This window comes from Tiliqua scincoides, chromosome 1 (assembly GCF_035046505.1).
Source record: "Tiliqua scincoides isolate rTilSci1 chromosome 1, rTilSci1.hap2, whole genome shotgun sequence".
Classification (NCBI taxonomy): domain Eukaryota; kingdom Metazoa; phylum Chordata; class Lepidosauria; order Squamata; family Scincidae; genus Tiliqua; species Tiliqua scincoides.
This window is the reverse complement of record NC_089821.1, coordinates 303,792,362-303,801,409: the sequence shown is the minus strand read 5'-3', so window position 1 is coordinate 303,801,409 and position 9,048 is coordinate 303,792,362. Positions and strand designations below refer to the sequence as shown.

At 47.9% G+C, this 9,048-nt stretch overlaps 1 pseudogene; it reads left to right on the top strand.

The window, feature by feature from the left end:
* The first annotated feature begins 253 nt into the window (after positions 1 to 253).
* On the top strand, positions 254 to 375 carry LOC136637469 (5S ribosomal RNA; annotated as a pseudogene).
* The last annotated feature ends 8,673 nt before the right edge of the window (positions 376 to 9,048 follow it).

Here is a 9,048-nt window from a genome sequence, read left to right as displayed (position 1 = left end):
TTACCTTGAGGAAGCCTCCATGACTTTCCCCCACTGCAGGATGTAGTGCATGCCGCCCCCCCCCACCCCCGGCCAAGCTTCATCAGCACAGGAAGGTTGGATAGGATCCTATACACACTTAGAGTAATCCTATACAAATTCAAGAGTAATTCCCATTGGACACAGTGGAACTTACTTCTGAGTAGACATGCATAGGCTTGTGCAATAAGTAAATATTTTATTGCCATATTGTATATGGGGGACTACAAGAGCGGCTTGAGCCAAAATTGTTACCCTGCACATGCCCTATCTCGTCTGATCTTGGAAGCTAAGCAGGGTCAGGCCTGGTTAGTACTTGGATGGGAGACCACCTGGGAATACTGGGTGCTGCAGGCTTATACCATAGTCTTTCGAGACTGAAGGTTGCCAACCGTTTCTTGAGCCAAAATTCAAACCGGGGCATTTCAGATTTGTAGCTCTAAACAATGGGACCTGTATACTTAAAGGATCTTCTCCACCCACATGACCCTGTCCACATGCTTTGATCTTCAAAGGAGGCCATGCCCCGTTTTCCACTACCACCAGAAGGGGTAGCTGTGCAGAGCCCATCTTAGTGATGGACCCCACACTGCTAAACTCAAAGTCATAGGTGATCCAGTTGGCTCTCCTTTCTTTGTGGCTTCAGGCATCAGTTGAAACAACAGTTAGACCCCCCCCTTTTAGACCATTCTGGAATGATGTCATACCTACTGCTGTTTTAGAGCCCAATCCTGAGCTTGCACCACCGGTGGTTGGCCAGTGGTGAGTGTGCAAACATGCTGTAAAGTATGTTTGTGGCCTTCAGTGCCGGTCTAGTGCTGGTGCTAGCTCAGCGTTGGCCGGTACTGGGCTAGCACCAGTGCATCACTGATGCTGCACCGCTCGGCGGTCGCCCGAACTGTGGGGTGGCGGAGAGATGGGTGAGGGTGTGGGGAGGCAGAGAGGAGGCATTCTAGGGCAGGAGGAGGCAGAGGATGGCGAGAGGGTGGGAAGGAGGCATGTAAAGGAGCAGGGCTGGAGGGAGGCAGGACAGTGGAGCTCAGCTCTGCCTAATCCTAAGCCTCCATGTCAGGTCTTCTGCCCGACATGAAGGCTCTTGATTCTATGACGACCCAAAGGTTGCCGCAGAATCAAGTAGCCACACTGTGGGGCTACTTGCCTTACCCAGGGGAAGGGGATGAAAGTTGGTCCCCCAAGGAGCCGCTGGTGGCTACTTGGTTCTGCTCAGGATGCCGCAGTAGCCATTTTCGGTACCACAGCGGCCCCATACTCTGGGCATCTCTGGATTGGGCTGCCCATTTTTGTTGCTGTGGTTATATTGATGATTTTTTTATGAAGGTCATTAGCTACCTTGTGGGGTTTATCTTAGGCTGGAAAGGCAGAATTCAAATATTTTAATTAAAAAAATTAAATGTAGGCACCTTAGGAGGAAATTGTATTTCTTTAAACTATCTTTCTGCTCATTATTAAAGCAACAACCAATACATTTATGTTGAAATGTATTCTTACTGGTAATACATTCCAAATCAGGCATTAGGATAATTCAATTTTATGATGCAGAAATTAAGTATGTTCTTGGGAGTAAAGTAGACTGTACGTTAAGAAAAAAAAAGAAAAACTATCTTTCCTTTGTAACAATGCCTCTTTGTCGCCTCTTTCTTTTGGTGTTGCTTTCCTTTGTTGCATCAAACAATGGAGATTACCAAAAATGGTGTGCAAAAAAGCACTCTCGTTACAAGGGGCCGGAGCATACATTGCAGTTTAATAATAAGGTTTAATATATATATATTTTCAAAGTTGACATAATCCTGATTGTAATGACCAATATCAAGAGTGTTTAATAGAGGCTGTTACCTGCTTATACCAATGTCAGAAGTCTTTTGGTGCCGTTTTAAATGCTGAACATTATGCTAGATCAGGGGTGTCCAAAGTTTTTGGCAGGAGGGCCACCTCTGAAACTCTGACACTATGTTGGGGGCTGGGGAAAAAAGAATTAATTTACATTTAAAATTTGCATAAATTTACATATGTTTACATAAGTGAATATATTAAAGATGAACTTATATGAATGAATGAAGGTCTTGCAATAGCTCAAGGCCTATACAAGGCCTTGCACAAAGCAAGGCTGGCCTTTTCTTTGCTGTTGCTACTGCATCACAGATGTGAAAAAGCAAGCAGTGGAGGGATCCCACAGCTCATACGAGAGGTCAAACAGTCACCCTCACTCTGAGAGCAGTTGCGTTGGGCTCCAACAAATCTCCAGAGGGCCAGAAGCTCATTGGAGACTGGGGGTTCCCTGAAGGCCGCATTGAGAGGCCTCGAGGGCTGCAAGTGGCCCCAGGGCCGGGGTTTGGGCATCCCTGTGCTAGATAATTGGAAACCTGAACAGCAAGCATTGCACTAATTTCCAAGAGTCTGGAAAGTGAAACTAACTAGAGAGGAGAGCGAAATAGACTAGACATTGGCTCCTGGATAAAGGAGGGGAATGTGAGCCAGCAAGAAAGGCCGATTCTTAATAATCTAAAATGTTGTTAGTAATAATGAGCAGTAACTGGGGACTATTCATCATTCCATATTAAACTGATTTGCTCTTGGCTTGGCCTCTTCTTAGATGCTCCCTTCTTCTGCCATCGGCGGCGCAGCCCTCCCCACGATGATGTATTGCACTAATATATCACGAGACAGAGCTTCCTTCCTAATGATCTATTAGTGAAATGTGTCATGTGAGTGAGGAAGATGATGATGATATACTACTGCATGGATGGTGCCATTGCGAGCAAAGAAAAGGTCAGAGCAAATTCAGTAGAGTTATGGGCAACCTATCATTCCTGAAGGGACTTTCCCCATACCGTAAGAGTCCTGCGGAAGCCAGCTCAGCTTACCTGTGCCCACTGCTTTCAGACAGCCTTGAGAGAGAGCGGCAGTGCAAGCCAAGAACGGACAAGTCAATCTTAAAACTAGAACGAAGGCAAAGTGCTCTTCTGAGTGCTGGTTTTGCTACTGTAGGAACGCATTGTATTTATACTTCCTCCAAGTCCTGGATGTTCAGGGCTAGAGCCATAATTCAGTGGTAGCTTGCATGCTTTGCATGCAAAAAGGTTCAAGATCTATCTCTGGCATCTGCAGTTTAAAAGCTTGTGGTTATCCAGCATAGGTTCCACCAGAGAGGATGCAGGGATGCCCCCCCTGACAAGTAACTTGCCCTGACACTCCCCATTCCTTGAATCCTGAGTAGGAGTTCGAAGCAAAGTCACTTGCCTTTCACATGTTCAGAGTGTTTTTCTCTATCATCAACCAATGAATAGCAAGAGTTTGAATAAAAAGCGGCTCCCCATGGACTCACTTCCTTTTATATCTAAGATGGAAGGTTTAATTTGAAACATAGCACTATTTTTCTTTGGATATCTAACCTGTGGAACAGTGTACACTGTGTCCCAGAAATGCACCTTCTCCCACTCTTGCTCCGCTCCCATATTTTTTCTTCTTGCACTGTGCTGGGAAAGATCTTGGCCAGATTGTCAATGAGACTGGAAAAGCAGGATTCCTGCTTGCTTGGAGAGAAGCCTACTCAGAGACTGGTTGCATGCGCATGTGCTCCATTCCGGACATTCAACTGAACATGCAATGCTCCCTGTCCTCCCCTGCATTGATTCACACAGGACTAGATAGCTGCTAGGCTCTTACTTTGTGGAGTTACCGGTAGGGCATGTTCAGCATACCACCGGAGAGACTTCCTGGTAAAAGGCATGTGCTGAATCCAACCAAGTATTGAAAAACATGGTGCGTCATGGTCAGGTGACTCTCAGAAGGTGTTGGGTGTGTCCTTGCTTCCAGAGTTCCAACTGGGCAGCCCAATCCTACCTGGCTTCCACTGCATCCTGTGGGGGAATTTCAGCTTCTGGAGATCTCCTTGGAGTACAGAGACATTTCCCCCTTTGCCTCTGGGTAAGCTCCAGCAGCTGCTATGGGTTAACTCAGGTCTCTGCCAGTGATATCACTGGAACAAGTCCATGTTGCCCCATGTTGTTGGATCAGAACTGTGAAGAAGGATAGGATACGGTGCTTGCCACGCCGCTGATTCCACCCCTCTCCCCCAGGCCTGATCTGCCCACTCCTGCCCAAATTACTGTCCTCACCCTGCCCTGTTACAACCCCACACTCCACTCACCCCTGCATTACTCAGCACGGAGCTTATCTGCTCTGGTGGGCATTGCTCTTGCATGAGCTTTGGCTTCCCTGCCGGCGGGCCTTTATGGTGTACTGTTGCGACATGCTTTTACAGCGTGCTTACAACAGTATGCACTGGCAGAACAGTTGGTTCGCGGGCACAAATCTTCAATAGGATTGTGTCGTTAGTTCAAGAAGCACCCTTGGAGACCTGTTGCAGTTACTGCTGTACTGATGGCATTTGGAAGGTTGAAGTCCAGCCAGTGGCGTCACTCGGGGGCTGTTGGTCACATCAGGTGACGCATATGGGGGGGGTACGACAGCACTACCCACTAAAATTTTTTAAATCTTGATCTTTTCATATAAACAATCGATGTGTAATTTCAATATCAGTTGATGTGAATATCATGCAGAATGCAATGAAATAAACCAAGTTGAAATTTCTGTTCTGTTGGCAACCTTCAGCCTCGAAAGACTATGGTATCGCGCTCTGAATGGTGGTTCTGGAACAGCGTCTAGTGTGGCTGAAAAGGCCAATCCGGGAGTGACAATCCCTTCCACACCGGGAGCAAGTGCAGCCTGTCCCTGGTCTGTCTCCCTGGCTATGGGCCTTCCTTCTTTGCCTCTTTCCCCCAGACTGTTGGCCAAGTGTCTCTTCAAACTGGGAAAGGCCATGCTGCACAGCCTGCCTCCAAGCAGGACGCTCAAAGGCCAGGGTTTCCCACCTGTTGAGGTCCATTCCTCTATTCTATCAAAAGTTAGACAGAAAACCAGCAGGAGTGGGGCAGTGCTACATCACCATGCCCACTGCCCTGGGAACCGCCCTGCCTACGGCATGGGAGAAGGTCCATCACAGGAGTGACACTCTGGCCTCTCGCTCCAGGTGATGCAAACTCAAGTGACGCCACTCTGTCCTGCTATTTCTGCCTTTACAGAAGCTTCGCTAAAGCAGTTCATTTTCCTAAAGTGAGTGCTCTCTCTTTTTTTTCGGCCAAAGAGGCTACAAAAGGACTTATCCTGGAGTCCAGTGGGCTTCCTACAGACGGAGCCTGTGGCTTGCTGAAAGTGACATGGCGCGGAAGTGTCTCGTTCAGTGCTTGCAGCTAATCCAGCACTCATCTCCAAGATGGGAGGCAGCGTTCAGCACAGAGAGTGTATGAATTATCTTAGGGGAGATTTACTGGGCCTGGAGGGATCAGATATTTAAAACCCCTAGCAATTTCACCAGGCATTAAATAATCCCCATGGATAGCATGCCAGGGCATTTATGATGCCTTCTGGGTCTTCTGCCGAATTCCATACACTCACTTCAGTTTTATTTCTTTTTAAAAAGGAGCCTATTGAAGAGTGACATGGCTTTGTAATTTGATGCCATTGCCTGCTGATTCTGTATTATTCGGTCTGCTCAGCAGTCAGACTTGCGCTGAATTACGGGAAGTAACAGAGCAGAAAAACTCTCTCTATCTCTCTGGCTCAAAGGTAGCAAAATGGAAGAGCAATGAGGGTCCCTCCCACCTTTCTTTCTTTTTTTTTTTCCTTTAGCAAATTCATGGTAATGATGCATCAAATGTAGACTTGTAAAAGGCATAATTACACAGCTTTACCTTCATGAAAACTACCTTTGGAGAAGTCTAACCTGGATTCTCGCCGAAATCAGCGTGATTGACTATTAAATTGGATATCTCGCTGCTGATCTGTGACAAGCCCCATGAGCTGCAGTTTTATTATTTTGCGACCAACCCATGGTAAAAATGCTGTCAGCTCCTGCCTGTCCCCCCCCAACCCTGAGATCGATTTACAGGGTGAGATTTTCTTTTCCAAAAGCCACCTCTCATCTGTCTTTTGTGGAAGTGGCTGGTGAAGGTGGGCAAGTGTATGGGGGGGACACCCTACAGCTTCCTACCAGTCCACTGCTTGGAATGGCCACTTCGCCAGGCCTCACCAATAGGCTGGCCTTGGTCATATGCTTAGTTCACCAAAGGTGGCCAAACAGACCTCTTTGTTGCCCTCCTGCACTTAGGGTGCAATCCGACCTGGCACTTGGGCTGACGCAAGTCCCTTGCGTTGGCCCAGGAGTGTCGCAAAAGTGCAGTAAGGCATGTTTGCTCCACTCATTGAGAAGATAGGCCAGTACACGGATGTACGCCAGTCTTCCCACACTGCCGTGGGCCCTGGGGAGAGGGTGAGTTGCGTCAGCCGAGCTTGATCGACGCAGGGGTCGGGGTGTGTGGGGAGGGCGGGGAGGAGGCAGGAGGGAGGCATTTCGGGACACGGGGAGGGTGAGGGTGGTTGGGACCATGGGTGGGCAGGACTATGAGCAAGCGGGCAGGGAGTGGGAGGTGGGGCCAGGACCCAGCAGTTATGCCGGATCCTGACCCCATTCCCGGGTGGCCCAGGGCAGTCCCGGGATGCTCAAATTTGCGCCACCTCGTCAGGTGGCGCAGATCTGAGTAGACCCTTTGGGGCTGCTGCAGCGTGACACAGGGTAAGGGGAAACATTTCCCCTTGTCCTGGGCTGGCCTGCAGTCAGCCCCAAACTTGCGCTGGAACAGCGCAGGCCTGCTGGCCTTCCTGCTTCCAGCACAAGTTAGGATTGCGCTCTACGAGTATAAAGGAATAGGGGTGGACAAGTCAGGATCTCCCAGTTGATCTCTGGGTGATTTGCAGTAGATTGGTATGAATTTCTGACTCCCAATTGTTTAACAACAGCAGTAAAAAATTTTAAAAAAAAAGTTCTGGAAGGAAGAAGGAAAGAGGAGGTATGTGACATCTGGGGGGTGAGAGGAAGGAAAGGGGGTGTGTACAACAGCATCAGCGAGGGGTGCATGACAGTGTTCAATGTCAGGGGTATGCACAATGGCAGGAAAGTGGCTGGAGTTGGCACCGCCCCAGACATCTGCTCAACTTGGGCTGGACCTGGGCGAAAATTTGTCTGCCTTTTCTGATCTTGTTTTAAGGAATCCCGTGTGAGTTTTTAAGCAGCCCCACAAAGTCCCTGGAACATGGTTTTGAAAACAGTGGTCTCAGAAAATGGGTGCTTGAGTGCAATGATGCTAACAGATACATTGTATGGGCTAGAGGCAAGTGGTGGTGGTGAGGGGGAGAGGTGGAAAGTCTGTACCTGTGCTATAATACCTAAAGTGAATGGCAGACTCTGTCTCTAAGTCTCCCAAAGAAATGATCCTCCTGATTTCTTAGCCTGGCTTTATGATCTGAAAAATTAACAAAATGCCCTTACAGTCTGGCTTTTGAAGCATGATGATCTCCATCTATGATGGTGTGTCGTGGGGAGGGGGGAGGGAGGGAATCATCTTATTGCTAATGGCACTTTGCAGCTGTCTTTCCCCTGCACCATGCAGTCTGTGATTTTCGAGTTAGCTAGGTGAGCTGGAAAAATAATGATGGATAAGGGAGTCTTTGTCACTTCCAGGCTGGGGAATTTCTTTTCATGGTGGCTTGAGCGCTAGCAGGCAGCTTTGTCTCCCAGCGTCCAGCGCAGGCCAATTGCGATCTAGATTTCGAGAAAACCAAAACCACTTTTGTGGGCCACCTTTTTAAAAGAGTAAAGAAAAGAATTGGAGAGACTAACTCTCTTTGGAGCCCTTCCCCATACTTCTGGTGTTTTATCACTTCAGTGTGGAGCAAAAGAAATTAAAACAAAGGAGAAGCCAATTAAATCTTGAATACCTCGTAAATGCTCTTCATCCGAAACAATGAATCATGGAAGATGGAGGCAGCACTTAATGGGAAGACTGGGTTGAACACCAGTGTTGATTAGACGGTTTCCTCCTCTCTCAATTTGCTGTTAAGGCCAATAACAGCTCTTTTGAGAGAGGGGATAATATGGTTCAGTGGTGGTTTTAAAAGTCTGTATTTAAGGATGTGAATGGGATGTGCCGTTAGAAGCATTTTAAACTGATGGCAAAAAGGGCCATTAGCCGTGTTTCTGAGTTTATCATCTCTTCAATTAAGCGGTTGCCTTGGGCTCAGGATGGAACCATCACATCCATTCCATCCTTTTTCCGGGGTTCGGCACCAGGCCTGAGACAGCGATTCTCGCAGGATTGCAGCCCAACAAAAGGCAAGAAATCCCAAAGGCATCTCGGCTAGATCTCAGTAAACTGGGGATTGCCCATTACAGACTCTGGGCTTGAACCAGGAAACTTGTGAACCCTCATCAGCTTTTCTAAAACTGAGCACAGGGTACTCAGCTAAAGGTGGAATGGGAGAATGATGGTTTACATGTCTCTGTGGAACCTTCTGCCACCGTTTTTAGGAACCTTACCTGTCTCTGTGAAACCTGCCCAGGGTCAGTGTTGATCCGAAGAAGCCAGTGCTCAGCCTGGGGAGACTTCATGCATGCACTCTCGAACCTGGGTGTCTTTAAGTGCTTGTCTAACGAGAGCAGCACTAAAGCCAGGTGTGCCTGCAGGCGTGTTTTGGAGTTCTGTGGCATGAAGGGTAGGGTCTAACCAGTGCACTTCCATTCCCCCTCCATCTGGGTCTTATACTTCTAAAGAGAGCTATTGACTGGGGCTGAAACCTAGTCCAGTGAGCTACTTACACTGCCTGACTAGGCCCCAGAAAGGAGCACAATTACCCCTGCCATTAGCAGGCAATATGAAGTCACTGGTTGGCCAGAACTTGCACATGCCATAGCCATTCACTGATTTGCTATCTGTAGAAATGAATGCTGAAATAACAAATATGGGTTCAAAGCAATGGTTCAGTGCTTGAAGAAAGGAGTTTGCAGTAGATCCAGGGTGTGCGGCTTTCTGATGAGCCTCAACCTGATCTAGAAATACAAGGGGTCACCATTGCCAAGAGGAGGAACTGTTTTTGCCCATCCTTCAGAATCTTGGA